The sequence below is a fragment of the Amblyomma maculatum genome, chromosome 1 (genome assembly GCF_055883805.1).
Source record: "Amblyomma maculatum isolate TAMU_Amacu chromosome 1, ASM5588380v1, whole genome shotgun sequence".
Taxonomy (NCBI): Eukaryota; Metazoa; Arthropoda; class Arachnida; order Ixodida; family Ixodidae; genus Amblyomma; species Amblyomma maculatum.
This window is the reverse complement of record NC_139344.1, coordinates 466188677-466205669: the sequence shown is the minus strand read 5'-3', so window position 1 is coordinate 466205669 and position 16993 is coordinate 466188677. Positions and strand designations below refer to the sequence as shown.

The 16993-nt window shown below is 46.3% G+C and overlaps 1 pseudogene; it reads right to left on the bottom strand.

The window, feature by feature from the left end:
- Window positions 1-6480: 6480 nt before the first annotated feature.
- LOC146209870 (uncharacterized) lies at window positions 6481-8006 on the bottom strand (annotated as a pseudogene).
- Between the last annotated feature and the right edge of the window lie 8987 nt (window positions 8007-16993).

Here is a 16993-nt window from a genome sequence, read left to right as displayed (position 1 = left end):
ACAAGAGCCCAATATGCGTTATATTTGTGATGCTGAGAATGCTGGTTTGCAAGCTCGCTGGCCTTTCCTGCAGTCGCAGTGCGAAACCGCCCGCAGTTTCGACGACGCTGTCTAATTTACTGTAGCAATATATTGCATATAAACGAAGCAAGTGTGTAACATTAAGCAAATAAAGAACATTGGTTCATAGGTCAAGGATGAACGAATTAGCGTGGCGTTGTGATAAAAGCGGGACACTCAAGATGAGCTCCACTTCGTACGCAACCTTGTTGGCGCTCGTCTGCAGCAGACACTTGATGCATATGGAGGCGATGTAGTTCCAGACGGCCGTGATATCGAACACATGTCCACTATTATAAAGTGCGATCCCCTTGCGCACACTGTCACCGCGAAATTGCTCGCGAGACGCGCACGACAGATCGCACGCGCGCACCACGACCACGCTTGCCGCATGAGGCCCACCTCGGGTTCTGACGGCCGCCGCTACGCGGCTTTCAGTGACGCCCCTATAGGCGCTACGCATGGCGTTTAGCGCTGAGCTAGATGACAGACTGACTGGCGAGCCGCCAGATCAAATGCCTAGCAGGGGGACTGGTGTGGGCGGTTGTTGTTATCTGCTGGGAGTGAGTCATGCGCTGCTGGCCGCGATGCAGACGCGTAGGCGCACTTAGACGACGCCGGTGCCGTACTCTCTCCGGTTACCGCTAGCTTGACAGAGCTCGCACCGAAAGAGAGTAGAAAGAGAGTATTCAAGTGCTGCCGCCGAAAATGTGGAAAGGCAGGCGCGAGAAATAGAGAGTTTTTTGTTGACGGGAGCGGAGACCCCGCTCCGCTAAGGCAGCTAGCGGGAGCGCAACTGCGCATTCGCAGCCCGCTTAGCCGTTAGGGGGCTGCGGAGCGCACCACCCGCTCCGCTCGCGGACGATCTTAGCGGAACGGGAATAGCGAGACGGTCCCCGCAAGCGGAGAAAGGTGGCTGCCACCAGCGTAGCAGGCATGATTAGCGGTTCGGCGACTTCTACAGCCAGTGGTTCAAGCTCGTCGCAGCAGCTCGTCGCAGCTCGTCGCATGAACGCCTCCGCATTCATGAAGATTTGCTGCTTCTTCAGGAGGTAGTGGCACAGAATCAATTTGAACGACCTGAAAACTGAATAGCGGTGCTACGCTATGTGTCGTTCGTGGTCGGCCAGCCGTTGACGCTTCGATACATCAAGGAGCGCACGGATCTCTTGGTGGGCTACTTCCGTCGGGAAGACCAAGAAAACCTTTGAAAAAAAGTGGCATGGTATGTATGTATGCTGAGCATAGACTGTAATCCCACGCTAACATTGTCACAGTCTCTGCCGGATGTTTTTCGTTTCTCACGGGAGCATTGTTTTCACCTCAGATCTGGCACAGAGGAGCAATATACGGAGAGGGAGAAGCTTCTCCAGGAGATCTCCGACATGGCCCGGGATGTGGCCCATGTGGACAAGAATTGGCCGCTGGTGGCCAATTCAGCTTCAAAAAAGAGGCAGAACACCTCTTCCGCTGGAGAAATGCCTCAAGCGCAACAAAAACGTCTCGAAGCTTGTGAAACCGTTTGTGTAGATGAGGGGCCAGAAGACAACAGCCAGTTTACACATGGTAAGTGTTTCTGCGTCCTTTTCTCGGCCGTAGTGGTTGGCCTTTTTGCCCCATGGGGACTGACTAGCGTGCATTGCACTGAAAGTCTATAGATGCATGCTTAGTGTTTTAATGGTATTTGTTGCCTCAGGGCTTAGTTGATGCTTAGTTGTTATACAGACATTAGTTAGAGCTAGGGTAGATTCTAAAACCTTAGCATTGCCCTAAAGAAAATAATTTGACTTAAATATAGTGAGAGTGTGGCGAGAGTGCAAAACGAAAGGAGGAAAAAAGATATTGAATGGCTGGTCCAAGCACTGGTCATCACCAGAGTTGCATATGGCCTCCCTACTTATTTACCAAAGTAAAACACAACATATCAGATGCAATCATCAGATCAGTCATCAAAAATGCCCTCGGTCTCCAACCATACACTGGCAACAACAAGCTCAAAACGCTGCGTGTCCACAATCACTTTTATGAACTTTATCCTAAAGAGCGCCTGCTCAAAACAGAAGCACTTCATCAAATCCACAACCAACATCCCACCGGAAAGCAGGGTTCCTATACACCTAGCTCCCATACCCATACAAAAGAACGTGTTGAGCCACTCGCACGAAGGCCGGAGAAGAGCCACAGTGGATTTCATAAGACGCATGATAGGAAGAAGCAACAAGGCAGTCTACACAGACGGAGCCTTGTATCCCTCTCCTCATGTGAATGCAGTGGTAACCAATCTCCAAGAACTCTTCAGCCTATCCATTTAGAACTACACCACACTGGAAGCCGAAATGGTTTCTCGTTTTTCCCGCGCGTTGTATGTGATGAACTCTGCACCAGGCGGTGGTAACTGAGACCACCATCGACAAATTTTTCGAACTGGCTGGAAAATCTGCATGTCAACCATGAGGAAGTGATGACATCATTAATGTCTTTTATTTTCTATATTTAATATGAATCTGTGTAAATGTCAACCTCTGATAGATTTTTTTTTATATTTCATACGCTTGCCTCTTTTTCATTATTGTAAGAGTGTTCGGTTATACCCTTCTGTCCATATGTCTATATTTCTGTATGAGCAAATACCTATGGGCACTTGAAACCCTCTCCTGTAAAAATCCCTATTGAGATTGAGAGTATATAAAAAATAAACATAAAACAAAGGAACAGTGGGAGGAAATAACAAGGGAATCTATCAGTTGGTGGTATAAAATCGCACAGATATTCGCAATATCAAGCCGAGAAATAACTTTTCTCTGCTAACCTAGGGCAAATATTTCACGCATACTCTGAAAATAAGTTTATCTCTCTCTCTCTGACAAATGCATTCTCGTTTGTTTGCAACAGCTCAAGATTCACCATCACAGCAGCTGCTGCTGAGAATCAGCCCCCTCCAACAGTGCTCCTTCCCCGCAGCAAGAGCTAGCCGAGGACACGAAGAAATGGGCAACAAGCTGCCTCAGGCAGAACAACCGAGGCAAAAACCAGCAAAACGGCACACTGGACAGAGTACTCCCAAAGGTAAAACAAGAAACACACATCAGGGAATGTCACCGAACTGTTTACTGGACTATCAAATGACCTTGTTTGGTAGCTACTCATAACCACTGCATTAGAAAGTGAGCCACAGGAGAAAACAAACAAGACAACTGTACAGGGCAAGCAGTGCACTAGTTGCGATATGTTTATTCAGAGCCCTTTTAATCAGCGACAAGGCCACCTGTGTAGATGCTATGAACAGTGAGATGACATTATAGTCAGAAAACACTCCAGCTGCAATGTGGAAATAAATATTGTAAAAAAAGACAGAGCTGAAAGTTAGGTGAATGAAAGTTTATCACTTAAGCGTAAACTGCCGCCTCATTTTCAAGAACTCCGACAGGTGTAGCATTTAGACATTTTTGTTTTCAATAATAAATGTTTGTAGCTTTGAGGTATTTCAGTTCACCTATTTCTGCTGTGGCCTATGATTTTGGTCTTTAGCAGCTTATGAGAGCCGCACTTACAATTTTTTGTAGAGGTCTGGAAGGTTCTCTTCACTTCTGTTTCCTATAGAGTACTCGTGTTGTCTTATGTTCAATTCACTAACCTGTTTGACATACACTGCAGTGCAGTCTGACAAGAGTACAAGTTATGCTTGCGCAGCAAGAGACATACACACTTCTTTAAAAGTAGACAGCAAGGGATTAAGATGCACCATGAGCCTCTCGTGGCAACTGTAACTATGCTAATAGTTTGGGATCCAGAAGGAACGTCTTCCCTTTTTTACAAAAACATGGTACACTAGCAAATTGCAAAAATACATGCAACACTGTTCAGTAGCAAACTCCTATGCTCCAAAGTTTTCACAAAGGCTGTATTTCTTCTAGCAGCTGGTGCCGTAATGAGGCCAACCATCTAGTGCCTTGCATAGCATGAAAATACTAAGGCTATATTTCAAAAGCCACTTTCATTTTTTTTACTGGCAGAGCACGCCTTCGTACCTGATATCATTCTTGAACCAAAATCCCAACCGACATGATTGTAGGTTTTAGGCACGGTTCTGTCTTAACGATTTCACCGCAGCTCATAGCAGAGCAGCAGCAGTATAAATTAAGTTGTTCTTGCAGAGCTGTTACATCAATTTCAGACAGACACAAAAATTGAAGGTATTCTTAACAATTAATGAACAGCAGTTGCCTTATCCAATTTCTTTGTCTTTATTTTCCTGACGAACAGTCACAACAGTCAGCATACATCGCAAGGCATGTATGGCTTAAAAACTAGCACACACCATATTTATGGTGCTTGTAGCAGCACTCTGAATCATCACAAGGTTACGTTTTCACACAGTTTTCAAGAAACAGTCAAAGATGCACTCATGATATTCGCCTCCTAGTGCAAATGTTACTACAAATGGCCAGTTAAAGGGTACACATTAGAGACGCAACACTTGCTTACAACCATTCTCACTCAGAACATGAAATTTTTAAACTCAAATCTTTTAAATTTTGCTCGAGTAGGCTCAATAGTATAAAAGTCAAAATTCTTAGTAAGCATGAAATGGTGTTGTTCTGGTGAGAGTGATCAGTTCAGAGTGAAATACACTTTATGGAAAGTAGAACACAAGGGCTGAATGATATGAGTAAGCTAACCGAAGTGCACCGCACAACAGAAAGGTCAGGAAAGTTACATGAGCTTACTTAGCCAGAGAACTGCTGCAGTAATTACTGGAGACACGAGACTGTCTCTCCCATGCACACTGCCACAGCTGCACTAAATAACCATCAAAGTAATCACCATGTTCAAAGCTACATGTTCACACACTTTCACACAATCACACTGTTGACAACATAGACGTGGCTTGTGTCCACATGGACACTAAAGCAGATCACTGCAGTAATCCCTGGAGATATGAAACTCCCTCTCAGATGTGCACTGCCACAGCTGCAGTGAATCATCATCAAAGTAATCACCATTTTCAAAGCTACATGTTCACACACTTTCACACAATCACATTGCGGACGACATAGACGTGGCTTTTGTCCACACGAACACTACAGCAGATCACCATCGTGTGAATTTCCTTCAGTATGGAATTCCATCCCACGTGAAGCCTTGTTGTAAACTGCAAAGACGCAGTCATCTTGTTGACGACATAGGACTTTGCATGTACTCACAAGGAGGCTGAAACAAGACACCGTCAAGCTACTTTCCTTCTATTTGACACACTGCAACACTATCACCATGACGACTTCAACCCTTTTTCGTGCTGAAGAAAATAATTATAATGACCACAATAGACATAGCACATGCCCTTGAGGGGTTTGTACAAGGAACTGGGACAGAATTCAAGAAAGCTGTCTGCTCCTTCATGCAATTCCTTCCCCCCCAGGCCATGCCTCCCAATAAACTAAACTTACTGTCCATCAAACATGTTTCCTTCGGCTACCCTTAAAAAGTTGGAAAGAGTTGGCTACCCTTAAACAGTTGTAAAGATACTGATCCATTTTTGTGCTATGACAGGAGCCAGCTTAGAAAAATGTGGTGTGTAGAGTTGATGCTATCCACACATGAAGGGTACCTTGAATTCCATCAGTCATGACTGTATTTAATATGTGTGCAATTCCTCGAATGAGTGCCTAACTGGTTTTCTCTTTTCTCATTATTTTTGTCAGTGTTTAGGGTTCCGTGGACTTCAGTTCCTTGGCATGGAGCTTCTGACAAGGCGAGAAGAAAAAGAGTATGATATCAAGGTCAGAGAAATTGAAAATGAAAAAAAAAAAAAACCTTGAGCAAGAAGATGTGCGTCTTGCACTGGAGAAAGAACGCCTTGCCATTGAGGAAAGAAAAATAAGCCTTTAAGAGGCAAGGCATGCAGAAGAGGTTGCCTGTAGGAAAAGAGAGAGAGAGAGAGCGTCTTCTGCAGCAGGTTCAGAAAATGCTTGATGAGCAGGAAAAAGGATTAATGGCAGCAATTGAAAACAACTCGATGATCTAATTTTATGCAATAAATCTGCATGGATGTTTGGTAGACGTTGTGGTAGTGCCTAGTGCAACAGTGATAGGAAAAAAACTTTATCATGCGCACTTCCAACTTGGAAAACAGTGCATGTGTTTCTTGCCTTCTCTGTTTCTAAGCACTCCTTCATTCTTAAAAAATACACACATATATATATTTACCAATGAAAAGCTTTGCAAGACTGAAAGCACTGAAAAGGGATAAAATGTTGAAAGTGACAAAGTGTGCTTATACGATTAAGAAAGCATGGATCTGCGCTCCTGCCTATGAAAAAGTGCCCACTGCACCATAAATGTAAAAGTAAAAAAGCTTGTTTCACAAATCTAAGATTTATAACCTCTGCTGCTTTCGAAAAGCACTTCCACTTGACTATTTTAGCCACGGACAGTGAGGTAATGCTCCAGAACTGGAGGTTCAAGTCCAAAGTAACTCGAAACTTGGGAGCCATACAAGCAAGTGTGACAATTGGCAAATAGTGTGCTGACTCTATACATGCACTCTAGTCTCTGCTTGAAAAGTTTTTGATTTTTCCGAAAATCTAGGAAGGCAAAGTTGCTGGCTATCTTTCCGAACCCTCACTCAACTGACTGCCTCAAAGAACTCATGGCCTTATTGAAAGCCAACTGTTGAGGTGTCGCATGGGTTGTTCCATAAGGCTTCATTAAAAGCGGCCTCAAGGGATACGCTGGGTCCCCGTATATACAGTAGGGATTTCCTTGGACCAACTTTTCCAGCTTTTCGTAGGTACGGCTGACCCTCAGGATCCCTGTAAAAGAAAAAAATAATGTGGAAGTAGTAAACAAGATAGTTCAAAGTTTTCATATTTTATCATAGTTTTACAATATCCCAAAAATATTCAGCAAAATGAGGTATTAAGCAAGGCATTTATTTAGAAATGTGCATATTATGTCTCATATTCTTAATAAACGAAGAACTTCCTCAGCTTAAGCCTTATGGCAAACTTGAGGAATAAAAAAAAAATAAACGAAGATGGTTTGTTTAGGTAAGTAGTAACCGGGTGCACCTTGGTTACATATAACCTAAGCACCTATAAATATCTGAACACTTTCAACAGTTAAATTAAAGAACTAATACTAAGACAACTTTGACCGGACTGCAGTGATATTTAATGCATTGCTTTCAACTTACCAGCGTCATGCTTGCTACCAGGATAGGAGCCGTCAAGCTGGCAAATTGTGCCATTAGGACACATGATGGCTTGATACTTTAAAGCGTGTGTACGCTTATGACAAGAAAAAAAAAAAAGCTTCTGGTCTCGCGATGGACGGCAGATCGCCCTTGCCGTGCCATCAATAAAAGCCCAGCAGCTTTGCAAAGGCGCCCCTTTAGAATAGATCGCCTGTAAAGCAAACAAAGGACCCGTCATGAACATTCTCAAGAAACGAAACTAGCCTACATGTGTTACCTGAGAGAACGTTTCTAGAGCCGCAAGGTCAAGCCACGAATGGTTATTCATGTCGTCCAGCAAATGCCTGAAGTTGTCCTCTATGTGCACGAGGACTTTATTCGAAATGCTGGAGAGGACGGAGTAGTGCCTCCCGAACGTGCGCTCCAAATTACACAGCCTGTTCGGGTAGGCGAGTCTGCTCAAATTTATGCAGAGGGCCTCGTCGCAAGGCACCGGAACCGCCTGTGCCGAATATAAAGTGTCTGGCAACAGCAGGACATTTCGAAGCCTCCGCACATGGTCCTTTTCAAAGCAAAACAGCGTGCGAAAAAGGCCATCGTCCATTTCTTCGATGGTAAACAAACCATGAGAAGAAAGCGGGCCCCTTCGTTCCGCGGCGAACACTTCTAGACACAGAAGATCTTCAATTTCAGTCCAGTTCAGAGCGGACAGTAGAAATGGATCTTCAAGGATGCTTCGTTGCCTAGGCATCGTCTTGGCAATGTGAAAGGCCCACTGTGAACTCTACCACAGCGTCGTGAAAAAAAAATAAACTGCGACCTCGGCTAGTGCTGCGGTTGGCTTGTTTTGTATGTTGAAAAGACGAGTCAAAGTATCGAAGCATACCAATATTTGTTAACAAATTTTTTGCCACCGAAATACTTTTCACCTGTATAGAAAATAGTACAGTAATGGGTATATCTTACACTACAAATAAAAGTAATGAAACTCAGTAGTTTACCAGATCTTGTGATTCCAACCTTGTTGCACAGAGGGCACTACGGTAGTCTTCCGCTGAGGGAAGTGTGTTTAGCGTGCAAATAAAAGCGATTTCGGCGTCAGCGCTCCGCTCGCGCTTAGCGTGCTACCGTGAGCGGAGCGGAACTTGAAAACGGTCAACTAAAACTATCTAATGCTGCCAGCGTAAGGGGAGGAAACGCAAACGATTGCGAAAGGAAAAGAAGCGACGATCCCAACGTCAAAAATGTGCCCGTGCAGAGAAAATGTGTGACTGGTGCGCAAAGCCTAAGGAAAGGAACAGGTCGTTCCGAAAAGCGAATGAATGAATAAAAAACTTTATTCAGACAAAGGGAATTCTCCCAGCGTGGGTGGGGCCCTCAGTCCAGGGCCCCAGTGGCCTTTGCCGTCTTGCGCGTTTGGCCGATCAGTTTGAGCTTGTCGTCACGCCTCCAGCAGGACACCGCAGCCTCCCACTTCTCCGGTGTTGGTGTGGCTTTTATTGGCGCTAGCTGTGTTTTTTGACACGCCCATGTAACATGGTAAAGTGCAGGGGGTTCCCTGCTGTCACCCGTTAATATTTAGGGGTTATTATTAACGATGCGCCCTTAACGGTGCGCACACTCCCAGACACCCTTAGAGTGAGTGGGGGTAGCTGTTCCGGTCGCAAAGGAGATGCCCTCGACCTGCGTGGCAAGCTCAGCCGGAATTCAACTAACTTGTAGTGACAGACGGGGGTGGTCGTTTGGTGCCCAGCGGTCGCCGGTTCAAACCAGAGTAAGGATCGGAGTCAGAAGTAACAAACAAAACACAATTTATGCACAGCAAGAGACGGTACAAAGGAATACACAAGATCGCTTGCAATACACAGACGAGAGGTTCACAGAATACAAACGCTAAGCATGCAACTACAGAATGATTCAATAATACAGAGGCTTCGCAACAGATAAAACACGAGAGAGTTACATAAACAAACACCAAATTGTTCACCGGGCGCTGTTGCAGTCCGACGCCTCAAGAGTCACGATGTGGCCGCCATACGAGACGAGCGCCGCTCCCTTGAAAGTCCGTGGGCTTGCCAGCAGCGGGTGATCCCCGGGAGTCCTGCCGAAACACAGGCGAGCACGTCGCAAAACACTTGACGAACTGACTGACTGACTGACTGACTCATAAAACGGCGCGGTCTCTTTAAATAGGGCGCGCCGCGTCTGTTTGTTAGCACGCGTCAAAGCTAGCGCGCACACACACTTAGCTTCGCTGGTTATAGCGCTCTCTCTTCCTCCCGTCGAGCCGCGCATCGCCATTGGCCAGGTCCCATAGAACATGCTGGAAATTTCTGGCTGATTCCAGTCCGATGAACCACCGTCCTCCCCGGGCAACGGGAAAGAGGGTGACGGCAACGCGTACAAAGCTACGCGCTCTCCCGCGCGGGGAAGGGGGCTTTTCTCTCCATGCCTTCCACGAGACGCCGTGCGGGCCTCGCACCGTACCGGCTTGATGAAAATGGGCGCCGATTTCGTGACACCCGCATAGTGGGAATTTATTCTCATATGTTGTGGGATGGATTTTACTGAGTAGACTCAAGTTGTAGTATATGTTAGTCTGTAGCTGTCTCCAGGCAATTGACTGCTTTCTATTAAGGTCTTCGTGGGGAGGTGGGTAGACCCTCTTTAAGGCTCTTTGATGTTCAAGGATGGCTCCATAGCGTCTAGTGACTGCATCCAGTTCTCCGTCGTTGTGCGCCTCCTGGTTGGCGTATGCTCGGGCATTGGCGTCAGCACGTTGGTTACCTTTCACAGTCTCATGGCCTGGTGTCCACGCTAGGAAGCATCTCGAAAAAGTGTTCTTGCCTTGAGTATGCGAATGGCCACAGTGGATATGCGTCCGCTGCTATACCTTCTGCATGCTTCAGAGTCCGTAATTATTTGTGTAGCAGCCTCCTCGCCCTTGTGGGTCATACCGAGAGCGATTGCCGCTTCCTCAGCCTCGAGAATGTTGTTGCTCTTGATCGAGGCGCAGTTGATTTTCCTAAGCTTGTGACAAAAACGCTGGCTACCTAACCGCATTATTCTTTGTGTGTGGTCGCGTCGACGTACAATATGTTTTTTTTTTCCCCTGCGAACCTTCTTTCGTGTGCCTCTGATCTTGCCTCTCTTCTGGCGTTATGTATTTTCGGATGCATGTTTTTCAGAATCGGGTTGACCTTAATGATCACTCTTATTTCCTTCGGCATGCTCCCCGTGCTATTTATTTCTGTGCAAGCATCTCTCATGCCCAGTATATTCAACGTGTTCTTTCCTGTTTGCGTCTGCATGAGTCTTATTTTCTGCGCGAGAAGGTGGGCCTCGATGTGCCCTTGCACTGTGTTGTTTATGCCCAGTTTAGATAATTTTTTTGTCGTGGTGTTGACCGGTAGTCCAAGAGCGCATTTGTAGGCTTTCCTCAGGATTGCCTGTAGTTGTTCCTGTTCCGGTTCGAGCGCAATTTGGTAGGGGACACCATATACAATGCAACTTACAGTGAGGGCCTGTACCAGCCTACATGTGTCCTCCTCGGACATGCCTCGTCTTCTATTGGAAAGTCTTACGATCATTCGCGTGATCTGCGCTGTGGTATTTGCTAGCTGCCTGATTGTTTGATCTATACGATAGTTGCTTTGTATCCGCATGCCTAGGATTTTTATTTGCGACACTTTCGGGATCTTCTTACCCCATATATGGAGTTGTGGAGATCGTACCCTCTTCTGTGGACTCTGAGCACCCCAGATTTCTCCGGGGAACATTGAAATCCGCAATGTCGGGCGTATGCGTTAACAATGTCTGCTACTCTCTGCAGACAGTCTTGTTTTTCTCCTAAGAATCCCCTGGTCATCCAATTCGCGATGTCTTCAGCGTAAATAGCATTCCTAGCTCCTTCAATGTCTTCGAGTTTCTTTGCTAAGCTGATCGTAACAATGTTAAAGATCATAGGGGATATCACTGAGCCTTGCAGTGTTCCCTTTTTTAAGGGCGTGGAAGGTGTCTGTCCTGATGCCTCCTATTCCAATGTTGGCTGTTAATCGCAACAATCCCTCCGGACAGTGGATGCAGCCCCTGTCCTTCGGGATCTCCCCCGGCGGGGCAGTCTGTTACGATTCGCCACCGACATGGGCAACAATCGACGCTGCCCCAGCGCAGCATCAGGCAAAACAGCGAGCATTTCGGCCATTTCAGCGCCCTGCATTCGGCCGCCCAACGCTTTCTGCCGCGGGCGTGTTCCGGCACGCTATTCGCAACTCTAATAAACAACAGGAGGCGCTGCGAAGTCTGGCCACACTGGGCAAGATGGCAGAAATATATAGGATTTAAGGAAAATAAAACCGCAGCAGACACAGGACGGAGGCTGGAGACAACACAGGGCGGTGTCCGGAGACACCGCAGTATAAATAGGATTCCCGGATAACTCGTCTCTTGAAAATGTATTGCTGTTCTTTGTTTGTGAAGACATTTGTGGTGTTTTGTGAAGAGTGGTCGCATTTGTGACGGTTCAGGCTTCATTCTGACATGCGCCAAGTGCACCAGGGACTATCAGACCGAAGTTCAGGCGACGGCGTCGCTGGAGATCCTCAAGAAATATTAATCGGCTGACGAACGTCTTTATGAAATCTACCGTGGAGAAAAACGACGCGTTACTGCGTCGCCGATGCTTCTACGGAAGCACGTTGGCACTGCACTGTGTTTACATATTACTGCAGGTAAGGACATCAATGATTTCGCAATTATTCAGCGTGAATGGAAAGGCGCCACGCTCATCTTACGAGCCTCCGGTTGTCGAGCTTGTTGCCGCTGTTTAATAGCGATCAGCAGTATAACCCTTTTTTTCCCAGTCTGCGGTATGCTTTCGTTTACAAGAGTCATATGAAGCTATTCGTAGCGAGAAGGGTCATGATGATTATTTTAAACGAATGTGGGTTTTGGTGAAATTTGGCTTATGCACGATAGTGCAACTTAAATTAACAGCGCACTTCACTGAACTAGTAAATCAGTACTTTCGTAATTGATGGCGCCGCTTCCATTGCTCGGTGTTAATTTGAGCACGCAGGTGTCTTGCGTTGGCGTGTTATGTCGCTACGCCCACTGTCTGTGTGACGTGCACACATGCATTTGCTTTCCTCTAGAGTGCGAGCGTGATGCCTTCGAAAAGCTTGCGTGCTGCGTGTGTGTCGCGTGTGTATTTACATCTAGGCTATCGGATATTATAAACTCGTTCTCTAGTGAGGCCCTCGGGAATTTTCGCTCCCTCAGGTAGTCTGTAAAAGAGAAGCTTGTTAGTATAAATTCCGTATTGTGTCGGGCTGCTCGGCCCGCTTGGCATGTGTCTACCTGTGGGCGAAATACTTCCAACCCAGTTACAGGGTTAAAAAAAAGGTGCTAAGAAAGTTGTTAAAAGGGCAGACAGGAAAGTAAACCATAAAACTGTGCTTTCTGTTGGCCTGCATGGTTCGTCACCCTCATTTTTCTCTTGCTCCTTTGATGATTGAACCAGTCAAGTGATTCAACAACTGAAGTGGAAGTGAAATTATTATGTCACCTTTGGCTCCCTTAGTGTGCACTCTACACAGTAGTTACCAGTTGTTACAAGGCACGCGCCCTGGAAATGTGTGCCTTTCTCATTCGGATGCCTAAATCGGTGTGCCTAAATCATTCGGACCATAACATGTGTTACATGGTATCTCGCTCATTACATTGCCACTGGCCTGGTTTCCGGTTAGGGAGCATGGCACCGCTGGTGTAGGATGGGTGGCAAGAGTTGTTTTTTCTCTATGGCACCCGCTTCTGAGTTTGGAACTTTCCTGGTTACATTATATATAGCCTGTTCTCTATAGGCTGCAAGTAGCACAAGAAAGATATTGTTACGAAGCGGTAAGCCGATGAAGACAGGAGACAGAACATGACCGATGGCGATGGTAGATGACGTTTAATGAATGTTCGCGGGCCTAGCGCGAGCGCTCCTTCCCGCGTCACTGCCCGCTTCTTCTTCCTTGTCGTCCGTAACATGACCCGGGGCCACCGAGCGATCGTCCCGATCGTGGACGAGGAAGTTTAGCGATGTTAATGATTTTATGGCATGATGATGGGCGTGTCTGGATGCTTGAAGAAGTAGAGGAAGAAGGAAGAATAGAACGGCTTGCCGGTACGATGTCTGATGCGTGGGTGATCCGCCTCCCTTGCAGCTGTCAACCATCCGTCACCAGAGTCCATGGGACCGATGGCTCGAGGTCACGTCGGGCAGCTTGGGCGGGGGTTGCGTGTTCGTGTCCATTGGTTCCTGCGGGTCATTCGGGTCTTTCGGGTCCTTCGTCTCGGTTCTGATTCGTATGTCTGTTCTCCTTGTCTTCAGGTCCGGGCTGGGGGCTGGGCGGTGGTAGTTGTTCAGGTCTGGGCTTGAAGGGCTGGGGCGAAGCTGCTCGGTGATGTCCCTGGGCCCTCGGTGATGGTCCCGGCTTGAAGATGGCCTTGATGCTCCAAGGCGAGGATGGGGATGTCGTACGCCGCACCTCCAACCAAATGTTACGAAGCGGTAAGCCGATGAAGACAGGAGACAGAACATGACCGATGGCGATGGTAGATGACGTTTAATGAATGTTCGCGGGCCTAGCGCGAGCGCTCCTTCCCGCGCCACTGCCCGCTTCTTCTTCCTTGTCGTCCGTAACAAAATTTCAGGAGAGAAGAAAGTTCTCTTTGAGGAAGAATACATGCTTCTATGCATTTTCGGTGCTAATAACTCGAGTATGGTATAAGAAGAACGATGTGTCCTTCCTTTAATGTGTTAGACATTTTACTAGACTGTTGAACAGCATATGATTGTTATTTTAATCTGTTGTTTTAAACATGTTTCTTAAGATGTTACATATCTTTGGCAAAAGAATTGAGCAATATTTTTCCAATATTAGTTGCTGACTCCTTTGTGAAATTATTTTATTTGTACTCAGTGTGCAGAGGCTTCAACATATTTTTATGTTTATACAATTTCTATAAACATAGTGCTCATTTCATTTTGCTGCTAGTATTTTTCATTATTCTAATTGTATTTTTTAACAATGCGGCTGAAGAGGCCTGCCCCGACATCAACCTATTTTGCTGAAGATTGAAGAGGACCGGCGGATGCCTGTGTATGGAATATGCGGCACAGAGGGCGACAGAAAAGCAGTCGAGTCAATGACATGGAACATTCTCTTGAGTGACTCAGATATCAAAAGGATTGCATCACTGCAATTATCTCATATACCATCTTTACCAGGCAACAAGGCTTGCTTCTTAGCCACTTAGTGAGTGCCAAATAAAACACCTCCAATGACTAGAACACCTTATAATTTGAGGAAAAGCGTGCTCTTTTTCTTGTAGAAGTTTAAAGCTTGGAGGTAGCATGGTGCCTTATTGCATAAATAAGAAATAAAATTTGATGCTTTGCCAATGTTTACAAACTATGAATCTGCAGTCTGTGCAAACACATTTCATGCAAAACTCTTATCAGACATTTATCCATTGCTTACTCGAATCTTAAAAGTAAACCCATCTGTACTCTAGCCACGATTGCTTGAATGCCAAAAGAAAATTTTGTAATACGCACTGAGTTGTCTGAGTTGTGATATACAAGATAAGCATCACGTCACTCCAGTTTTCTATCACTGGGTCCTTTGTGCCCATGAAGCTGGTAAATTAAATTCAATTATGGATCACTTGAATGGCAGGTGGGTGACACAACTGACCTGAACGCCATCTAAAATAGTCGAATATGTCTTTTTCAGTGATAATTATTGTATATTGGGAATCTATGCTATGATGGTGCTGTATTCTAGGCACTTAAAGCCTTGTTTGTAAAAGTGTACTAAGCAAATATCATCACAGTTCCTTCACAAAGGCTGTCGGGCATTCCTATTCGACGCTTGAAGGAGGTGAAAATATTTTTTGGGGCACCGGATCTTGAGTAAGGTAGTTCACAAACTCTTAGACTGCCAAACTAGAGCTCAGTATTGTGCATATCTATGATTGTAAATACTTCACAACTTTGTACATTAAAGCCCTACTCCACATAAAGTTTAGACCTGTAGGACATACAGTGAAAATTTTTCATTTAAACATTTGCTGGTACCTCACATACCCCACACATAGTAGCTTATGGTATTAAGGTTGGTTTCTTGACTTAAAAATGATTTATGAAGACGAGAAGGCTTCATGCATCTTTATACAAGCCCATAAGTTTATTGCCAACCTCTTCTGCATTTCATATATAGTTCAGATAATTAGCTCAATTCCTTGACAACTTCTGCTGTGGCTTTGATAAGCCCAGCAAAGGTTTGCTTGATTTAAGCCTTACACTGTAGTTCGTCCTCTTGACATTGCTTTGTGCTTTGACTTTCACGAGTGTTGCAAGGCTACTGCTGATGGAGATTGGTGTTCATTTGTAAAGCAATACTTTAGCGAGTGCAATAATATTTTCCGGTTAGTATGTTATTGTTGTGCAGTAGTGATTCTGCAGGTCTGTACTCACACACAGATGCATGCCTCCAGTTTCCGCCTATGCAACTTCCTCTACTATGGCCAAACCCACCACCCCCAATTTCGGGAAGTCGTTCAGCCGCCCATGCTGCTGCATGGACTAACATGGGTGCCATTCAGGGATACGTAATAGCACATTTTAACAAGAGTGTCTTTCTAACACTACAACCGAGTGCCATGGGAGAGAGAGAGAAAGAGAGAGAAGGCAGAGAGGCTAACCAGGAAAGCTTCCGCTTTGCTACCCTGCACTGGGGAAGGGGAATGAGGAGTTTAAAGGAGAAAGATAGAAGAGACTGATTGTGATGTTATATATGGGCCCAGGTCCGTTCAGGAGCTCTGGGCAGGTAGCAGAGCAGGTTCACAGACACACGGACGCTTTTCTTTTCTTGACCAATTAACGTAACTGGCACAGACATGCATACAGCCTAGCTTATCCCAATAGGATATGTCCCAACACAAAACCGTCCTATTTCTGGTTTGGGACTTCCAGTCGCCCGAGGACTCGGTAGCGCGGCAGGCCACGCTCCGGCGTCTGTATCCGGCGTCTGCTTCACAGTCCGGGGTACTGTGGTGTACCGCGGGGTACCGCGTCACGCCCGGGTACTGCAAAGTGCGGCACCAGTGCGGCAGCACAAGTGCGGCGGCCAGGCACGCAGGAGCGGTTGAGCTGTCTCCGCAAGCTGTTCGCCGGATGGCGAAGCGCTGGGCAGTACCAGACCTCGGACCAGGTGCCCGACAGGTGCTGGCGAGCCGGCCTTGAACGCCAGGCCCAGGACGATGAACTCCGCCGCCAGCGACGCCCAGGAGCGTCCGACCCGTTCGCTTGTCGGAACAAACTCACGCGCACTGGCACGCCCCGCACGCGGCCACACTTCACTTCCTTTCGAGCCACCCGCACGCTCGCCACAATCACCATCATCACAACCTCCCCCCGTTTCAAGACAGTTTCTTGCAACTGTTCTGGCGCCGGGGAGGGGGAAAACGTGGCGGGGAGAGAACAAACTACAACAATAATAAACCCAAATCAGAAGCACACAAAACTTCACAATGCAACACACGAGTTCGTTTTTTTAAATTTTTGTTCGGACACCAGAAACAGACTCCCACACCTTTCACACGCTGCTCATGTAACATAGACACAGGACTTAAACACTAACACAAGAAATACAAGGCTGCAGAATGCAGGCTCAAGTTCACACACGG